Here is a 22,600-nt window from a genome sequence, read left to right as displayed (position 1 = left end):
GAATTACAAAATACTTTTAAATGCAGGTTGATTACTTCCAAATCACATAATAACCTAAGTTAGTCCTAATTTTTTTAACTGCTGCCTAATAGAGAGCTTTAGAACTTATTGTAAAAATAAATGAGATCACTTTCAAATTATTCTGTCAATTAAATGAACATGGGTGATTTCAATTCCCCATGAAAATTCTGTTTATAATAAAAAAGCTTGTTTCCTTCCTCCCTGCCTTTATCCATTTTTTTCTTTAATGCAAAGAAAACACCATTTTTTAACCCCTATCGGTTATTATATGGTCCAAATGATGAGAAACTGCAGTAAATAACATTTCTTGGTTGAAATTGTAAGAAATTGTGCATCTTACTTGAAGCATGTTACCTCTCTAAACACACATTTCTCAGTAATATAATGGGGAAATGATGCCTCCTTCCTGGGACTACATGAAGGTTAAATAAGGTAACATTCTGAAACACCAAATCTAGTGCCTAGCATTTAGTAAATGTTAAATGAATGGTAGCTTACTTTTCAGTAAATTAGTGTTCAAAATCATGCTTGTGCTATATGTCCTACTTTTTTTTAAATGACATAGTAAATCCACAACCTGACATTACTAATTCAGTTCATCTTATCCAATTTTACATGATTCCCAGCATATCTTATGGAAAAAAAAGATATTTATTCCTTTCAGAAACTCTTTACCTACCACCCCTGGTCCCATTCTCATAAAGTTTAATTTTAGATTATCTTTTGAAATAGTGGTATGAAAGTGTTTATATTTAGGGGAACAAAAGAGAGAAAAAGAAACAAACATCCTTCAAAACAGAAGATAAAAAGAATAAATCAGGAGCGTAATAATTAAAAAAAAAAAAAAAAACGTGATAACCAGTGATTTGCCATAGGGTTAACAAATGAGGATCAGAAGATTGGTTCTGTCCTTACTCACTTGTAGGTCATCTCTGATCTCCTGAACACTGCTGCTTGGTTTTGAAAATTCTTTTACAGAAAGTAGAATAGAATGGAACTAACAAATGCCCCTAAAGCCTCTTCCAATCCTGAGATGGTATGGTGTTTCAGTTCAACAAATCTTTGCTAAGCACATGTTCATTCAGGTCCCCCACATGCTGTGATTTTAGTTTATTCCAATTTTCTATGCTCTTTTTTGTACTCATGTCCCATTTGGTACTTACTCAGAATCATAGTAAGTGTTCCAGAAAAAGAGAAATACAAACAGGTCTAAATTTCAGTTGACTGTGGTCCAGCTCTTTAGCAAAATAGACTATCTCAAAGAACTCAGATGAATTAAAGATGTCAGAATAGACAAAAATCAGTTACTGGATCATTTGAGAACTTTCACCAACTGTTATAGTCAAAATGTTGAAAATGAGGAAAAGGTTGTTTGAAACCCCAAAATGAATAGTATTTAATTACTAATCATTTTAGATTCTTTATTAATAAAGGATGTTAATTCTACCACTAGCACAGCTGTTAATACACATAGTTTATATAACTACCACTGGGATTTTCAGAGAGTAAAATTTCTAGTCTATTTTTTTTTTTTTTTTTTACCCAAAGCATTGTTGAGAACAAATAATTCAGAGAAGGTTGTTTGAATATACCAATATGTTCAACTATACTATCCATGGACTAGGGATGTATACTGCAATAGCTCCCTCTTCTTCATCATGTGGTTCCTAATATAGATTTTATATTACGCCAATGAAATATATTAATTAATTTTAAAAGTAAAGAATTTTAAGATCCTCAATAAAGAAGGAAAGGATGGAAAAGTTATCCTTCTCCCGAGTCCAGTATATAATAAAGCCTTAAAACTTTTTTTTTTAATTTAGGAAAAATAGCATAGTAGTTAAACATTCATGAAATAGAATTGAATTTGATCAAGAGTTTTTACTTATTAGCAATGAAACCTTGAGAAATTATTTAACCTCTACTAACCTCATTTTATTTATATATAAATCCAGGGTAAGGTGAAACATGTCTCATAACATTGTTATAGGGAGTATATGAGAATATTTACAGGGAGTATCTGTCCCTGTAAGACAAGGACAATAAAGATATTAATACCAGGTATAGCACGATAGCTAATTACTGGTATTAGTATTTTTATATGTGTGTAACTGCCTATTTTTAAGTTACTAATTATGTAAGCCCTCTCCATTTGAGTTTTTTACAAAATGGAAAAGGCGTGGGCACAGCTAACAAGCAGCAGTGGTCTGTCCACTCCTAGGCATCCATCCAATGGCCAGATGGTCATTACAGTCCACCTGGATACATTTAATTCTCCTGCAAATAATACCAGGTCAGAGTTCCATAAGTGGGGTTTAACCACAAAATAAAGTCATTGAAAATTATCTAATTATATATTAAGTCAATTTATCTTAAAAGAAGAATGAAAAAGCTAAACAAACACAAATCACTGTTTATAGATTGAAGTATGTTCTAGTGCTTGGGAGAACTTCTGTCTCTTAATCGTATGTTCTTTTCTGTACTGTCTTACTACTTTTTCAAAAAGTTTAAAATGCTCTACTGGAATAATATTCACTAAACTACAGTTACTCTGTTGTTAATGTGTAGCAATTTCTTAAATCTTGCTCCTCATTCTTCCTGTACTTTCCTTCCTACATGGCTTTCTTTTGTGCTCTTTCTGTTATTGTTATATATTGTTTGTCCTTCCTTTATCAACTTTCTCTACATGTGTATTCCACTGCTTCTTGTTTTCTCCTGAATATTCTTCAGAAGAGTGTATCCTCTATGCAATGATGCCTTTCTCTTACTTTTGCTACCTCTTTTTGACAATTTCCAACTGTATGGAACTAGCAATTGCTTATGAAATCACTGTGTTAGTTGTGTTGCAAGCATTAATAATGTGTTTTCCATTTTCTGTGACATTGTGACAATGGTCACTTGCAGTTCCAAATAACATTTTGCTGGCTGAAATGGCGCTATTTTTATCCCCAAGAAACACAGATAGTTCAGGAAGGAAAAAAAAAAAAAAGACTGGTTACAAGTCAGAAAACCACACACACACACACACACACACACACACACACACACACACACAAAGTTCCTTTAGGAAACAAAGCAAATAATTTCAGTTATTCTGTGAATCCTTCTCCCAATAGCAAAAATGACATAGTTCAAAAGCAAAACAAGATAAAAAAGCTTTTCAAAAAATGTTTACTATTAATTCTTTAATGTCCAATTCCTGTGGTTCCATACAGGTAAAAACTTGAGTGCACAAATAATAAGCTTATTTTAAAAATTAAAAGTATATGTGAGATTTAGCCTGATAATTGCCTTATGGCCATGATGTGTTGATGTGCCACTTTAAATGTTAATCTAAATATTATCTGATAATATCTACATATACACACACTACTGTCCCCAAATACTAATTATGCCTGGGAGAAACCTGGAAATGGAGTTAATTTAGATAATTGACATAATCTGCTTCTGTGGATCAGGGAGGATCGCATGCTCTAATTTAATCTGTAAAACATATCCCTCTATGGAGCATTTATTGATAACTTCATACTGACTTCCCATTACTTGAGGTGAAATCATAATCAACTCAGTAGACAAGTCCCACAGTAAGGGTGACTGAGCAGTTTTTCTGATGTCATCAATGGTGCCATCAACCACATAAACAAAAACAAAAACATGAAGCTCTATTATTGAATTTACTCTTCTTGAAAGGGAAAATGAGGGGCGCCTGGATGGCTCATCAGTTGGGCATCCAACTTTGGCTCAGGTCATGATCTCACTGCTTGTGATTTCAAGCCCCGTGTCAAGCTCTGTGCTGACAGCTTGGAGCCTGAAGCCTGCTTTGGATTCTGTGTTTCCCTCTCTCTCTGCCCCTCCCCTGCTTGTGTTCTGTCTCTCTGTCTCTCTCTCTCAAAAATAAACAAACATTGAAAATTAAAAAGAAAGAAAGAAAGAAAGGGAAAATGAAGGACAATATAGAACAGACAGAGTTGTTTCTCAGTCCCTATTCATCCTCTATCTCGTCTTAGAGAACATGTTTCAAGGGCATGAATAGGAGTCCCTGATTCATGGAGCTTACAACCTAGTTGTGAACAGACTGAATCAAACAATAGATTAAAAAAAATAGCAAAACAACATAGCTTTGCAAATTGCCTTTCAAGAGACTGGTTCAAACCACAGGCATAAGGAGATGTTAAGAGTATGGAGCATTAGCTGACCTTGTCAGGGTGAGATTAAAGCAGCACCTTTGGATCAAAAAATGTGACAGAAGTGAAATAATAAAGTGACAGGACATTACAGGTCTTTATCACCTGTGTAAGAGGAAGTTTCTAACAGCTCCATAGTAGCATAAGGACAAAATTATGGGTGAACAACTGATATAATGTCCAAAACTAAAGCAAGCAATAGTACCACTGGGGCAACTGAGGTGTCAGAACTTAAAGAACAACCTCTATAACTCTGAAATCATTAGATATGGGGGATGATACCAAAATATTTACAGTGTAATTACAGTTCCTAAAAATAGTTAACTAGGAATAGTCTGATTTTAAGCAATATAATTTGTAAAGAAATGATCAGAACCCTAGAAAACTTATTAAATCATGCATTCATGTATTAATCTATTTCACAAACCATTAACGAGTAAAATACTAGACATTGACAAGGAAGCATAAAGCATAGTCTCAGCAGTAGGTGAAACTATCTAAGTAATAATTGCTAAATGTGTTAAATATTTTTTGAGCAACTCTTCCAGGTACTAAATTCTTTATTAGTGGTGTGGAACCTGTACAAGTAACAGAAATGAGAAGCAATATCAGAGTCAAGAAAACTACTGTGCACATTAACTGGGTCTTGAAGCCAAGCAGAAAAGAAATTGGCAAGGGAACAAAAAACCTTAGTGATCTTTTGTAAGAGGAGAAAGTTTAGGCTGTATGATTTCAAAAACCTTGGGAAAACATTAAATCAAAGCTAGTTTATTTCCATCTGCTCCTCTTACTAAAACCTTCAATAATCCTACATTTTCTTTGGGGAAAAAATGTAGCATTCCATGTAAAATCCACCACAATGTTACCTTATCTCTCTTTGACATAGCCTTATCAAAATATGTACTATTCCAAAATCATCTATGCTTTTACAGTCCCTATTTCTTTGCTTTATGATATTTATTTGCTTTGAAGGCCAATATTTCTACTCTTCACTCTTAAAACCTAGTGACCCTTTAGACTTTCACTCTGCCCAGAAAGAATCTTTCCTTTCATGGGACCATACAACTCTGTTTTTATTTTTGCTATAACATTTAAACAGCCTAATATTTTAGAATCATTTGTGTTTCTGTCAGACTCCCTTGTGAATATCACAAGACTGGACATTCAACCTTCTTTACTTTTGCAATGCCCCAAAGGAGGCACACAGTATCTTCTCAATAAATGGTGTTGAATGAACTGATATTGAAAGATTCATAAACTGACTTTCTGTGATACATACAGTCCAAATTCATTAAACCAACAGCTTTCTCTACAAGTGAAAGGGACCTAAACTTTTCAGCATAGAGATGATTTTAGAAAGCAATTAAGCTTATAAAACAAAATGTAGACCTTCCTATTTCTGACAGTTGTGAATCTTTCATATCAAGGACTCACATGAAAAAGTACTAGATTGCAGGGCCGCCTGGGTGGCTCAGTAGGTTGAGCGTCCCACTTCGGCTCAGGTCATGATCTCACGGTTCGTGGGTTCAAGACCCGCGTCAGGCTCTATGCTGACAGCCAGCTCAGAGCCTGGAGCCTGTTTCCAATTCTGTGTCTCCCTCTCTCTCTGACCCTCCCCTGCTCATGCTGTCTCTCTCTCTCTCTCCTGGAAATAAATAAAACATTAAAAAAATTAAAAAAATAAAAGTACTAGATTGTAGCCCAGAGTACTGAAGTTTTACCCTGGGTCATCACTGTTGATTAAGAAATATACCCTCAGTTAACTGTCTGGACTTCAATGACTTATTTTGAAATTGGAAAGGTTGGATTCAGTCATGTCTAAAATGTTTTCCAGACCAAATAATGTGACCAACATTAGACTTTAGTCTAGCTCAAGAATTAGCCAATGAAAGGTAATAAACATTTTATCCAGAAAGGATAATTCACTAGAAAATATGATTAATTAAGTAGCAAAAGCAATGCATTTAAAAAAAAAATAAGTTTATTTATTTTGAAAGGCGGGGTGGAAGGGAGGGACAGAGAGAAAGGGATAGAGAACCCCAAGCAGACTCTGCACTGTCAGTGTGGACAGACCCTGATGCAGGGCTCAAACTCATGAACCATGAAATCCTGACCTGAGCTGCAATCAAGGGTTGGATGCCTAAATGACTGAGCCACCACCCAGGTGCCCCAGGAATGCATTTTTAATATGAAGATCAATGCATTAATTTTCTGTTTCTGCCACTAAAATGCATGAAGAATAGCGGAGCTTACATTATCATAAAAATATTTGGCATTTAAAAAGTACAATTTCCAACATAAACTGAAGCTTTAAATACCCTCCTGGAAATAGCACAAGACTATCCTCCGCCTGACAGAAACACCCAATCTGCCTAAGCAACAGTAGGTGCTATATCACCATTACTTTCTCAAAGGACTATGAAAGCAGTAAAATTAAATGTCAGGGACTTGAAACAAATTGAACAATAAACTTTCAAAAAATACTGGTTATGCTACATTATTATAGACATGGAGGAATAAAAATACAATTTAAAAAACAGTTGCTGAACTATGAACTCAAAAGTTGACTTTCAAATTTTTTTTCGTTTTATTTATTTCTGAGAGACAGAGAGAGAGAGGAAGAGAGAGAGAGAGAGAGAGAGAGAGAGAGAGAGAGGCAGGCAGCATGAGCAGGGAAGGGTCAGAGAGAAAGGGAGACACATAATCTGAAGCAGGCTCCAGGCTCTGAGCTAGCTGTCAGCACAGAGCCCAACATGGGGCTTGAACCCACGAACCATGTGATCATGACCTGAGTCGAAGTTGGATGCTTAACCGACTGAGCCACCCAGGCACCCCAAAAGTTGCCTTTTAAAAACTATCTTAAAGTTTAGGAATACACACACACTTTGTCATGTTTGCACACACAAACACACAACTAAAATACTTAAAGCAAAATGACATGATTATCCTACTGGCATATAATCAACATGAAAGAAAGCTATTCTTTTGTTTATCTTTGGACTACATCCCATGCTCCTTGTCACTTGCCTTATAATAAATAAAAAAATATTAAAAACTGATTTGACCAAATTAAGGCTGTTAGCTCCATTCGTAAACTATAGAATCACCAAGGACATCTCCAGGTCATGCTAATGGCTGGTCTGATTGGGCCAACAATGCCATATACTCCAATTAAACCATTTATTTAAGTCAGTAAGCATTTGAATTGAATGTACAAGAAGTTTTTCTTTAAACTTTTTCTCAGAACTTCACTTTGGAACTTTTGCTTCTTTGTAAACTATTAAGAATTCAGTCTGGTCATCAGAAGTATATCAAGTATAGCTATTCTCTAATTAGTAACAAGGAAATGATTTTACCAAAAAGAGGTGGGGAAAGCCTTGAAAATGAGTTTCTAGCATTCTGAAGTCTTCACACAACTGTTTTCAGTATAAATTGCCATTTCACATTTGGCTGAATACAGATGACAAGAAAAGCCTAGGGCCATCCATAAATCCTAATGCAAAAGCTATCCCAAATCTCCCTCTCTCTCTAATCTCACATTCAAGTGATCGCCAGTCCCTGTCATATCTGCACCATTAATCTGACTTAAATCTGCCCTTCCATTCCAATTCTTCTGTGGCTGCCCTAGCTCAAGACCTCATTTCCTCTCACCTGGACCAGAACAACTGATGCCTACTTGTCTCCTATACTTACTTACTACATCCTCAGCACAGCTCTCAACATAATCTTTCTAGAATTGGCTCAAAAAGTAATTATTCCAGAATCTTACTCAAAAGCCTTGAAAACATTTTCATTATCTCAGAACAAAATCTAAATTCCTTTGCATGCATACAACCTTCATAATCTGGCAATGCACTGTTGATCTCCTATCACTCAGCTACCCCACATATTATGCCCAGCAGTAATGTGCTTTAAAATTCAAAACATGATTTTATGTAATGTCACCTTATACTTATATGCATAAGCTATGCCTTCTTATGGGAATATTCTCCTTGCCAAGTTATTACCTTACAAATTCCTATCTGTGCTTCTGGTTAAACTATTCCTCTTGTGTGAAGTTTACTCTAGCAAGAAGTTTGGGGAGTTCCTTTTCTCCCGTTGTGTTTGGGAAAATCATTACAAAAGCTAATTTTATTATAATTTTCCTCTGTTTGTGCTTGTCTCCCCATTAGAATGTGAGAATCTTGAAGACATTAAATCAGGATCATGTGTTCATTATTTATATCCTCAGAGTCTGGCAAAATGCCTGACAGGAAGTAGGTACTCAGTAAATGTTTGTTGAACGAAGGAAAGGTGGGAGGGAGAAGGTAAGCAGGCAGGCAAGTGGGAGGGACAGATGAAAGAAAGAAAGGAAAGCAATAATTCTTTGGTATGGAATAGTGACTAGACAAAACACTGTCTTCATCTTCTCCCCATTCTCCCCAGTTCCTTACTTCGAGTATTTTTATAGTAATACCTGAAGTAAATAAGAACCAAGAAAAATCTTGAAAAAAAAAAAACCAACAAAATATGAAGTGTGTTGTGACAAAATGGCAACCTATAGCCTGAAGGGTACATAAGGGGACCCTGAGAGAGCTCAGGTGTTAACTTGCTAATATGGATAAGAAGCTCCCATTTTTATTTAATTTTCCATCTAAATGTACTACTTCCTTTATTGTGGTCCCAGTACTTTTTCATGGCTCTGACTCTTATTTTCACCATTATTCTGTGACTGACACCCTCCTCCCTGAGTTCTACACAGCATATTCCATTTAGAGAGAAAAACAACCCAAAGGGGAAAAATCGGTAAGAAAGCAAATCCAAAGAAGATTTATGCTCAAGGATGACATTACTGATTGCTGGACCTAGGAATTGAAAATCCCACCTAAGATGTTAGAATTGGCTGCATATTATGGAAGTCTGAATAAGTCAAAAAGGAGATGGATTCTCTAAATGAAGAAAAATACTTAACTACTTTGACTCCACTATTCCATAACTCTTAATTGGGTACTTCCTTGAATAGGTCATTGGGTTTGACCCTTTACAAGAATGCTAAGAAATGTAGGACATGGCTTAGCTAGTTTACAAGCCGTGTAAGTAAAATAGTAATACAAATACTAATAGTATTTGTATTACAAATAAATAAATACAAATAGTAATACAAATACATAAATACATAAATAAATTTATTTGTATTACAAATAAATAAATACAAATAGTAATACAAATAGTCCTGCCACATGAAGGCTGCTCATTCTTGCTCAATAAGCCACTGCCAAGAGAGCAAGTGAAAACCTCAGAGAATCTGTAAACACTGAAGTGGAGACAGGAGAAGCAATAAAAAGGTGGGAAATGCCCCAGGGGAGCTCTCTCAAGCAGGAGTGTTTCAAGTTTTTAATTTTAGTCTCTTTGCTTCCTGATTTCACTCGACTTCCCTGTTATTCTTACTATAATTCTACTAATGAAGAGCTTCATGATGAAGTCATCATCCTTTAAAAACTACAATTATCTCCAAGAATGCTACAGAGTTGGTGCTTTTTGTTCACACACTAATGGAGTTTATTCAATCACATAAAATTCTCCCTATAAGACTGAGGTTATTCAGAGATCAGTCCAAGTTGATATAGGAGGACTAACTAATTTGAAGCCAATGCGAGGACTCAGTAGTGGAGCAGGAGTTGGTTTCCCTTTTGCCTTGTCCAAGCCTTAAGACCAGGTACATATGCCACTGGAGAAGAAGTCCTGAACCCATTTTCTTTCCAATGAAACAATCAGAGAAGAAGTCTTTTTTCAACTCATTAAGTTCCCTTTACTCAATGGCACCCTATTTCTAAGACCCAGAGTTGAAGTTAGTGCTATATATTAGCCATGTTGTGGATTTAATATAATTCTGTATGTTAGAAAGGAAACGTAAGCTTCTTTGAGATCATCATTTCTTGAAAGCTATGTTCTCTGCATTCCAATCAAATGACTTGTAAATCTCTTGAAACATAATTATTTATGATGTGGTATTTTATTCAGTATGAGTAAGGTAATTGTAAAAAAAAATTCATAAGATCACCACAGCTGGTGCCAAATGTATTATGTGGATAAAGAAAGTATGAACTAGAAATAGGAGGTTCTTAAAATATGCAGAATGACGTAAAGTTGTATGCCATCCTTTCCAGTATGCAGGCTCATAATAACTAGACAGGGTAACAACTTCTTGTTCTTTTCCCCTTTTCCACCTTGTTGAAATTAAAGCATCACGGAACTACTGTTAAATGAACAAAAGAAACCAATTAGGTAACTGACTTCCTGAAACTTGAAACATACAAGTTAGGGTCCTCTGAACATGCTTGATCCAAAAACAACAAGCAACTCATTATTAATGTATCTATGGTAAAAGGGAAAAGAATGAGAGAAGATCTTGGGAGCTAAAGGAGAAGGTACTGTGAACAATGACTGCCAACAGCATCCACCCCAACACCTCTAAGGGAAAAAGAGGCAGGCTTACTTAGATCATCACTGTTACTCAGGATATATCAGGATGGAAAAACACAGCCTAGTGTTAGAATGAAGTCTGACCTCCCATTAGTGTAACTTTTATAAATGGATTCCCATGACACCTTCTTTTTCTCCTAATAGGTTATTCCACTCCCAGGCCATGTCCTTAAAATGGATGGTGTACATTTTCTAGTCCTCTTGTCATTTCTCTTTTCCAAACTGACTATGGTACAAATGACAAGGCAGGATCTTGAGCAACTAGCATAGATCCAAAGATGAAAGCTGTGTGTAAGTGATTAGCAGAAGCTTCTATCACTGTAGTCCTGGACAACTGAACTTTTATTTCTATATAAGGGAGAAATAAAACTGCTATCTTGCTTAAGCTATTTTTTTTTTTTTTTTTTTTTTGCCTTTCCAACCTATCAGCTTAGACTGCACTCTAACAAAGGAATATAGAAGACAAATCAAATACAGCCATAGGGGCCATGCATGATATTTGAGTATTAGTCAAAATGAAATGGGAGACTGTTAGAGACATTTAAATGGGGAAGGCATTTATAAGTAAACATTAATAGACAGTTGGATTAGGACTCAGAGATATAAACAAGAAATGCAAATTAGTGATGGTTTGAATATAGCTAGTTATTGAAAACTTGCATGTGTAGTAGATCCCCAAAGAAGTAGTACAGCAAATAAAAAAGGTACAGGTCAATGTACAGCCTGGAGGAACTCCAATATGAAGAGCAACGGGTAGAAGTTAATTAACAAACAGGACAGAGAAATAACAGCCAGGGAGGTAGGGAAATAAAATGCTAATGAAACTACCACATTTACCTTACTTTCCATGTTAAGCATTTAAAATATTTTTCTTTGGGAACTGATATTTTATCTACTTTTATATGTTAATTCTTTCAATTATTGAGTATAAGAAATATATTCAACTAAAATGAGATTAACAATAAAAAAGGAACAGTATTTGAGAAATACACAGATCCCTCAAATTTCAGAAATTCATCATCTAAAATTAAGCCCTCATGTCAGTGTTAACTGGAAATATGAGATTGTCAAGCCAACATCTCAGTAACAAACTCCAAACACTTTGCTAAGTGTAAAACAGTGCCAGAACTTACTCTGTTCTCTTGCTCTAATTGGTTTTCTGTCATCTTTTATGTTTTCCCCACGCAGATCAGTATACCACATAAAAATGTTTCCTCAGAAACTAAGCCTTTTATCTTTTAGTAAATGGATACCTATCAATCAGAATCCTGGAAGGAAACAAGTGGGCAAATTCAAACAAGGAACTTTAATTAAAGATTCATTTACCAAAGGATTTGAAAGTTAAGAGAATTGACAAGAGATGGTTATTGTCTTGGGGAGTTAGCAGTTCCCTGAACTGGATAGATCAACACCAGTAAGAAAGGTTCACCCAAAATAAACTAGGACCTAGGGTAAAGACAGAGAAAAATGATTATATCAACTTTAATTTCCTTCTGCCTTCTGATGCCCTTCCAGTGCTTCCCACTGGACAAATCCAACCAGAAGCCAGTTGTCAGCCCCCTCCTCTGAAACACATTTCAGGAGAAGGATAGGGAGCAGATCTGGAAGTGCAAATTGAAAATAGGTGCCTCATCAGTGTATGCAGATTTTGGACACAGTGGTTACTCTAAACAAATATGTTGTATTATTTGAACTAATAACAGAGTAAATTGAAGTTCTGGACAGTATCTTAGTTCTTCCCCAGAATAAGATACGTATGGGCTTTGGTATGATACCTAGTGACTCTAAACTCTGCATAAAGACTTAACGACATCTGGGCTTGTACATGTCTGCCAGCTGGTGTGAGATGCTCAAAGATCTGGATGGCTAATTTTATACAATAACTGCTTTTAATAGGAGTTTTATATTGAAACCTCTGACATGCTTTTACCAGCAATTGCACTGCCAAGTCTAGCTATAATAAATGTGCATGACTTAATGGCTAATTCTCCAGAAATACCACTCTTTTTTCTCCTTTCCTTCAACATCTTTGCCCTGTTTAGCAGTTCACACTTTCAGTCTATAACCTTCATCCTTTTCTTGATCTTTTCCTGCCCCAGACTGGCAGTTCCCATTAACTTGGGCATACATATTCACTCTTGTGCATTCACTCAGGAGATGTGAAGAACTTTTTGCCACAAATAAAGCACTGATTCCTTAGCACTGAGGAGATTCCAATTATTATTTCTGTATTTTTAAGATCCTTTAATGGCCCTTAAGTAAACGTTGCTTTCCCCCTAAATGAGTTGCTGTCTGTGCAATTTTCTCAGCCTTTAAACCTCATCACAATTTAAACAGGTTTTGAATGATCTTCCTCTTTTGAACCAGAACATAGATTTGAGTTGCTTGTACGATCTAATTTGCTGTCTCAGAAATGCCTCTTCATATTTTACGTACATGACAGGACACACCCCTCATATACATAATAGGAGGATACGGCTAAACACCGGTCCCTTGCACTTGTGCCCTTCATCTTACTCAGTTTTTATTTTCCTCCCTTGGCTTCTATCAACTTGTTTAAAATACAGATGCATTTCTCCTGCATACTGGCATGTGATGTCCCTGTCCCTGGACTGAATTTTATTTCCTTTTACTCAAAATTAAATCAGTGCTGATGGAAATGATCAGCTTTCAGGAGTAAAGAGCAAAATCCCCAGCACTTTCCTGTCATGATCATGAGGTGAAAATAGCCAACACATCCTTATTTTAAGCAAGCGTTTCATTTTTTTCTAAAACCGAAGATCAAAAAGCTACAATGTCCTGATAATGGGGAGGTCCATTCAAAGTTTTACACATTTAACCAACAGAAACACACGGGTTTAATGAAGAATCTTTCGAGGCATACCGCACTTTTCCATTCATGAATTTTCTGCAGTAAGGCCTTCATTTACAAATTGATGAAAACATCTCTTACTCTTAATCAACATGTTTTCCACTTATAATTTTTCAAAAGCCCCTTAAAAACCCCCATGCTGTTGCTTGGTTTCACCCCTTGTCTTCTCCTGCCACGCACATCACTAATATCCAAAGGTCCCCCCACGTTCCTCCTCACACCTCCACGTTATGGCACTTGCTATTCACTTGGCCTGGAACGTATACTATGATCCTCCCAAACCTGCTTTCACACACATTTGCACCACAAGTTACAATCTGCTTCAAGACTAGTTTAGGAATCTCTCAATAAAGGCTGTCTCAATATTAGCTGGCCTGATGAAACAATGATCAGGTGTATATTAATAAAAGTGAAAGCCATACAATGTCACCATAAACTTTGCTTTTACTACTGTTTTTGAATATCTATACATCCTAGGCACTGTGTTAGTTCCTGGAATTATAACATGGATAAGAATGGGGTGCCTGGGTAGATAAGTCAGTCAGCATCCAATTCTTGATTTTGGTTCAGGTCATGATCTCACAGTTTGAGAGACTGAGCCCCATGTCAGGCTCTGTGCTGACAGTGTGGAGCCTGTTTGGGATTCTCTTTCTGTCTCTCTCTGCCCCTTCCCAGCTCACACTCTCTCTCAAAATAAATTTTTAAAAAAATTCGAAAAGTAAATTAAAAAAAAAAAAAAAACATGAGTAAGATGAGTCCATGGCTATCCTTAGTGGAATAAGTTCATTTGTAAATCAATATTTACAACACAGTTAATAACTGCTGTGATGACAGTGTAAAAGAGTAACAGTATGAATCTCTTCCTTTCCTCGATTTCCACTGAGAAACCAGTCAGATGACAAAGAGAACTCCACCCCCATATGAGAAATTTACAGAAGAAATGAATTAACATCTCTTCCCTTCTCTTGGACCACCCCCCCCCCCAAGCTCAAGGATTTAAATAGTTTCAGAGAGGGGTGCCTGGGTGGCTCAGTCAGTTAAGTGTCTGACTTTGGCACAGGTCATGATCTCATTGTCTGTGAGTTTGAGCCCTGCTTCTGGCTGTGTGCTGACAGCTCAAAGCCTGGAGCCTGCTTTGGATTCTTTGTCTCCCTCTCTCTCTGCCCCTCCTCCACTCACTCTCTGTCTCTCAAAATAAAGACAATTTTTTTAAATAAATAGTTTCAGAGAGAGGAGATGAAAAGATAACAACAAAACTGAAAACTGGTGGAGAGACGGGTTCTGAGAGTGATAATGGAATGTGCCTGCACTCCTGCAGGTTGTCAGGAAAAAGGATACATGAAATTTTCCCACATTGAGTGGCAATAGGGAAGACATGCATTATGAAACTTTTGAATCCTAGCCCAGAAGCATGAAGACACTTCCAAAGAAAAGAGTCTGAAGTTGTACTACCATCTATCTAGGGCAGAGAAAGGAGCTCCACTCAGCACATGGACATCTACTAATTTCAACTGAACTACAAGAGAACCTTCAGGGAACTTGTAAAGTTTCTGCCAATTCACACAATGAGACAGTCAGCTTTCATCAACTGTATCTCCATAGGGATATCAAATTTAACTGGCAGCCCACTGAGCACAAGAACACCAAGCTAACTAAGAACGGGCTTATTCCCCACTGCTGCTCCCCTCTATGCACCACTGCTCAACTTTGATTTTGGCCAGGAGAAAACTATCCCAGAAGGGTGGAAATAACCAGGCTGAAGGGATGAAGAAATACTAACCATGCTATAGGCTTTCATTTTAAAGCTAGCTAGAGATGGGTGAGAGAATATTTAACACAGAAGTTTCTGTATGTCCATTACTACAAAGGATACACTAATTCCTGAATTAAGACTGTTACTTGAAGTAACTTTAGAGCTGTCTGTCACTTTTGTCAAAATGTAAAAACGTTGGAACCTGCTATAATTTTCATTCTGGAACAGAGAGAAGTTCACTCCATTGAATAAAATACTGAGGATCAATAAAAAGAAGAAAGTTATAGTTTGATCGTAATACACATATCCTTTATGTTCAACAAAAGCACGATTCATTCTACAAGAGCTAACTAAGGTGATTTTTTCTTTGGTTTTTCTGTATTTGAAAAAAAAAAAAACCTAAAAACTAAAAACACAGCTCAATTCACCAACCATGACATACATTAATTATTCATTTGTTAAAGTCTCCACCAGAAGAAAGTGCTTTGCTAGGTACTGCAGGTCAAAAAAAGAGGCAGGGATTGGGAGGTCAGTTGTATAATATCTAATGAAAATTCCTTATGTTTTATGGCACTGAATTGTGAATCTATACAAACATTGCCATCCCTCCCCCCTCCCCTACCAACACTGATCCTTTAAAACATATACACACACACACACACACACACACACACACACTACAACAAAACAGAACATGCTGAGAATTAATAAGCCATCAAGCATTATTAACAGTAAACTTTTCAACTTCAGAAAACCCTTCTATGCCTATTACTTAGAAGGCAGAAATGGTGTTAAAACAAACAAAAAGGTGAGTAATTTGAGTATCTTAGAGAATAAATGAAAAGAACTGAAAGGAGTGTTAAGAGATGGAATTGAGGCTATTGTGAGTGTTAGGAAAGGAGCCAAGAAGAGGTGCAAAGCAGCTAAGCAGCTGAACCCCAGTCTTCACAGAACTCCCCACTCTGCTCAATGTATATATTGCTATATGGTTTCTTACTTTGTTTTTGTTTTTCTTTTTTTAAACATACTGGCTCCAAAGCTGAACTCTTGTGTGAAGTTTCAGTTTCTTCCATCACTTTATAAATTGTACCTTTCAGTCATGAAACTATAGTGGCTATTTACCCTCTGTTACCAGAAGAACAGCTATGTTTTAAGAATGGAGACCTTGATTCATGCATTCCCCACCAAAGATTTACTTGAGGATCCACACTTGAATACAGCCAGCCAGAAGGAAAGTAGCAAGCACAAAGCAGTTTATTAAGGACAGTACACTCTCAAGAAGGGAAAGCAGGCAGGCCCAGCAGTGGCAATTGCTTGAGGCTGCAGGGTCTTTTCCTTTTATGTAAGTAGGGTCTTGGGTCATGGACATGGTGGTTTCTAACACATGCTGCTTCCAATCATTTGGGTTCCAGTTTGCACTAGAAACATCCTGGTAGCTTTTCCCCCACGAGGAGGGGCTAAAACCACAATGCAAATGAAGTATAATGAGTCTAGGGGTTACCCCAGGGCAGAGGTGGAAGGGGAGAGAGCATATTCTGCACCTGTGGTCCATTAGCCCTAGGGTCTTGGAAGCCACAGGCCAGAATTTTGAGAGGTCTTGGAAGCCACAAAGTCAGGACCATTGTGCCCACAGGCTTCTAATGTGTAACCTATTTATCACCTTCCTTGCCTCCAACTCTCATTTAACAAACTGCCTACTCTATAATTTCCAGCCTATTATAGGAATTTGCTTTTTACTAATGCATGGTCTCCCCCTGCTATCTGCAGTAAATCTTTACCTCCTCTTTTGTGAACCATTCCAAGATTACAAATTACAACATTAAATAATTTTTATTATAGTCCTTTAGTCTGTCAGTACCCAATGTTATTAGGAGAAGTTGTTTTTTGTTTTTTTTTTTGTTTTTTTTGTTTTGTTTCTCTTTGAGAGAGAGCATGTGTGTGCAGGAGCAGGAGAAAGGAGCATAGGGAGATAGAATCCTAAGTAGGCTCCAAGCTCAGGGCAGAGTCCCCAACATGGGGCTCAAGCCCATTGATCCCACGACCCTGGGATCATGACCTGAGCCCAAATCAACTAACAAAGCCACCCAGGCACCTCATGGCAAAAATATTTCTATAGTTGTTTTCTTCTATCTGTAACTTCATTTTATTTACTACAATCAAGTATTTTAAAAGGATTTCTTTTCCAGCAAAGATGTCTAATAAATCTAATACAGTATTGTCTAATATGGTATCATCTTAAATGTTATAGTGTTTTACAAAGGACTTAAGTCATTTGGTTTGGCCAACTTAAATTCCTCTATTTACAAATTAGATGTAAAATTACATCTAATAAAATTAGCTTCTCTTTTATATTCTTCATTAAAAATATCATTAACTGCTTAAGAAGTTTATAAAAATCATTAATCTTATAAAAGTACACTTCAGAGACACTTTCTTACCCCCTCAGCCTCCTTTGCCAGTTCTATAGATGAGCCTTCCTGTGATAAACTGTCATATCCAAAAAGATATCTTCTGAAGCCATCATTATTAATCTACATGTAGATAATTAGATAATCTACATTTAGATAATATACACATATTATCTAAATAAATCTCACCATAATATCTTAATAATTAGAATCAGAATTTTCTTTCTATTAAAAGGCTCTTTTAAATATGTTTTCTCCAGGGGCGCCTGGGTGGCTTAGTCGGTTAAGCGTCCGACTTCGCTTAGGTCATGATCTCGTGGTTTGTGGGTTCGAGCCCCGCGTCAGGCTCTGTGCTGACTGCCAGCTCAGAGCCTGGAGCCTGTTTCAGAGTCTGTGACTCCCTCTCTCTCTGTCCCTCCCCTGCTCATGCTGTCTCTCTCTCCTAGAAATAAATAAAAATATTAAAAAAATATGTTTTCTCCAAACACTCAAAAGTTTAGAAGTATCATGAACTTATGTGTTTTTTATAAGTAAATGAAAAACTGGAGCTCAGAGTCCGTGAACTCCTCAGCTCTATAAGAGTTCTGGGGCTCATGGGTGGCTCAGTCAGTTAAGCGTCCGACTTCGGCTCAGATCATGATCTCATGGTTCATGGGTTCAGGCTCTGTGCTGACAGTTAGCTCAGAGCCTGGAGCCTATTTCAGATTCTGTGTCTCCCTCTTTCTCTGACCCTCCCCGGCTCACACCATCTCTCTCTCTCTCTCAGAAATAAATAAAACCATAAATAAGAGTTCAAGCAAAGACCATTTAACATGGTCTATGGATGTTGTGATGGGATTTCCTGGGTTGAAGTAGCAGAGCTCTACAGTTCTAGGTAACTCTAATCCCCTTCCATCTGTAGAGGGTGATAATGACATACCCTGACAGAATATATTACACAGGTTAAGAATGTATCAATCAAAATGCAGAACTGAACAGTCATAAATAAATATAAAAAGAGAATCATAGAAGCAATTTAACAATGCCCACCCAAGAACTACTAAGGGGTGTAGGTGCAAACACAGGCAGACTCTTTAGCTAGAACACATCTTCCATAAGACCAACTAGCTCATAATATGACCGGCAATTATAGGAGTGATGTTAATAGAACACAAATATGTTGATTGATAAATTAGTTTTTTCTAGGCAGGTAGAACTGGAATTAGGAGAGTAGAATGGTAATAAGCCCCTGTATGCAGGTCACCTTTCCCGTAAGGGGGAATCCCAGCCTTGCTCTGGGTTGTGGAAGGTTGCACTTGCCACTGTGCCCAACTGAAAAACAGCAATGACTCTGAGTTATGCTTTCTTATACATTGCCCCAGAACCAGAAGTCAGCATTTACCTTCAGGTTCTTTGAGCATTTATAGTATCTCATGGTACAAATTCCAGCTCTCTCCTCAAGCTATCCAAGCAATTTCTTGAGGTATCAATCACTATTTTTGTTAGTACTCTGGATACACAATTACACCGGTTTTGGGTGGTTTGTCCCACTCCCATTTTCTCCATAAGCCCTGTTATTTTTGGTACACAGTTTTGCAGAATACAGAGTTTTTCTTTCTCTTTTTTTTTTTTTAAATTTATTTGTAGGAGAGAGAGAGAGAGACAGCGTGAGCAGGGGAGGGTCAGAGAGAGAGGGAGTCACAGACTGAAACAGGCTCCAGGCTCTGAGCTGGCAGTCAGCACAGAGCCCGACGCGGGGCTCGAACCCACGAACCGCAAGATCATGACCTAAGCGAAAGTCGGACGCTTAACCGACTAAGCCACCCAGGCGCCCCTGCAGAATACAGAGTTTTTCAAGAATCCAAGTATCATGTTACAACAGAAACACCTGTAAATGTTACCATCTGTAGAGAAACTGAAGGGTATCAGACACCGGTGTTATGTGAATTATATAACTATGTCTTCTTACTTTGATTTCCTTTGCTTGGAGGAACTTCTGATAATTATGGGTCAGTCCAAAGCAAATATCCAATCCACTTGTCATATATCTCATGGGAAATTACACATGTGCATTTTAATCACATATGTCAATCTTTTGTAAATTTGGTTGTTGGCAAACAACAATTTAGTCAAGTTCTAGACACAAATGAGATTAAGTTTCTGAGATTAAAAAACTGAAGACCAGATTCTGAACTCAAAGGAACTAACAGAGAATAATTAATACCACCCTGTTAGGTCTTGCCCTAGCATTCATCTGGCCTCATCCAAGATTGATCCACCTTTCTATCTCGTTGTGCAAGCTTTTTAAATGTCGAAATTCTGTATTACAACACAATAGAGACTAATCCTGATTCAAATTCTCACCTCTAGATAAATCAGTTAACCTATCTAAGCCTAATTTTCTGCATTAAGAAGTCATGATATTTATATACCCATTGCATAGGGTTGATGTGAGTGGTTCATAGTCTAGCACAGTGCTTGAAATATAGAAGTGCTTAATAAAGCATATGCAGCATTATTATTATTATTATTCATGGTAAGCAATGCACCCCATTTGTGTCAGTCCTTTTCCACTGTTATGCCCTTAAATTCAATTTTTTTACTTTAAAAAGTAAAAGTGGGGGACACCTAGGTGGCTCAGTGGGTTTAAGCATGACTCTTGATTTCCACTTGGGTCATGATCTCATGGTTAATGAGATAAAGCCCCAGATAGGGCCCTGTTCCAAGTGCAGAGACTGACTGGGATGCTCTCTCTCCCTCTCCCACTTCCCTGCTAGCTCTCCTGCATGCGCTTGTGCTCACTGGCTCGTGCTCCCTCTCTCTCTCTCTCTCTCTCTCTTTCAAAAACAAACAAACAAACACTTAAAAAGTAAAAGGGAAGGGGCACCTGGGTGGCTCTGTTGGTTGTCTGACTTAAGCTCAGGTCATGATCTTGCAGCTTGTGAGCTTGCTGCATCAGGCACTGTGCTGACAGCTCAGAGCCTGGACCCAGCTTCCAATCCTCTGTCTCCCTCTGTCTCTCTGCCCTTCCCCAACTTGGGTCTTCGGACCCCAAAATCTACAATGCAGTATTATAAAAAGGACTCTGAGGTAGGGGAATAATCTTAATTTTAATGTTAATAAATTGTCTGAGTTGAAAAAAAAACCATTACATCTATATAAGCCTACTTCCTCTGAGTAAAATGGGACCAGTAATGTCAGTCATGCCTACTACTTGATGGTAAAAAACCACTAAGAAAATTTTAATCAATTATGATGGGTTCCATAAATGAAAGAGGGTATCACTTACTAAAATTGCAATGATTTTTAAATGTGAAATTCAATAAAAAATTCCAAGCTAATAAAAACAGTAGATACAATTAACATGTAATTCAAACTGTCAGTATTAAACAAAGCATAAAATCTGTTTTCCCGTCATACTTTTAAAAGTTTCAGTGTTGCAGGGAAATTGGGGTGGTCTACCGCAGGCTCAATATTAGAGGCAGAACAGGTCATCTAAACCATTCCCTCACTAATGCCACTTCCTGAATGCAATTGCACCTCTCAGTTTCATTCATGCAGCCATATAAATCATTGTCTAATCGATAGTTGCTGTGTCCCTTCCTGTGGTGCAGTCCCATCCTGCTCTGGTTATTGGTAAAATGTAAGCACTGTACTACCATCTTTCCCTCCACTGGGATGTTTCCTCAATTAAACACCCTTAAGAATAAAGTGTTGTCTACAGTTTCTCTAATTTTCATTCTTACTTCCTTATCATTCCTAGATATATGATGCTTGGATGTGATGATTTGTCAATTTGCATAGCCTCTAGCCTTTTAAGAACCTACAACCTTGAGAACTATCCTTTCACTTCCTAATTTTCCAGTTCCTCCCCAGAAAGTTCTCATGTCTGTAACATCTGGTGTTGATAATTTTCTTTTCTTTTTTTTAAGATTTATTTATTTAGGAGAGAGGGAGAGAGAGAGAGCAAGCGTGTGCAACTGGGGGAGGGGCAGAGGATCTGAAGCAGGCTCACCGTGGACTACAGAGGGCCTGATATGGGGCTCAATCTCATGGACCATAAGACCGTGACATGCACCAAAGGTAGATGCTTAACAACTGATCCACCCAGGTGCCTTTGCTGTTTATAATTTCCTTAAATTTCAAATGAAGAAACAAAGTATAGGTAAATAAGTATTAACTCTTATTTAATTTCTATAGCTATTCTTTGGTGCAATAGCTAGTCATACATATTATTTCATTAATATTTGGCAACAAATAGTAACAATTAGATTGTTAGATTATGCTTTAATGGAAAATTAGACTGGATTTTTAAATTTAATCTATGAATTTTTCTGAGTGGTTTATTGTGAAGGTGAAGATAATTTTCACTTGTATTCTGAGTTTGCTGCTGGGGAGCTAGTGCACTGTCCCTTTGGTGCTTCTTAATCTACCTGCCTTCTGATCTTCACTGTTTCTGGTACTGTACAGGAGTACACTATACCAGCATTCAGTCTAAGTGTTCTTCAAAAATCTTTCACTTTGCAGCATTCAAAACACCAACTAAAAGGCTTTCTTTACTATACTTTGAATAGAAACTCCAGCTGTAAAACATTTTATACTTATCAGATGGTAATTAGCTCTGGAATCATCTTATAAATGCATACCTGTGTGGTTTATATTATCAGGCATACACGGATTCCCTACTGGAAATCATGCACTATGATAATAAGCCTCTCAAAGCACTACATGGGCCCTTTGTATTAGATACAATCAGAATGCTTAAAACCACAGAATATTTACAAAGACATAAGGGCAGATATGAAAGGAAATAATTGAGTCTAGAAGTTGATCAACCTAATTTTGTTATGATGAGAGAATTGGTTAAATTGCAAAATATAAGATTATCGGAAAGAGAAAAATTCATAAGTGATGCTTTCAA

The sequence above is a fragment of the Hyaena hyaena genome, unplaced genomic scaffold (genome assembly GCF_003009895.1).
Source record: "Hyaena hyaena isolate Hyena2069 unplaced genomic scaffold, ASM300989v1 scaffold_1335, whole genome shotgun sequence".
In the NCBI taxonomy this organism is placed as follows: domain Eukaryota; kingdom Metazoa; phylum Chordata; class Mammalia; order Carnivora; family Hyaenidae; genus Hyaena; species Hyaena hyaena.
This window is presented reverse-complemented; position numbering follows the sequence as displayed.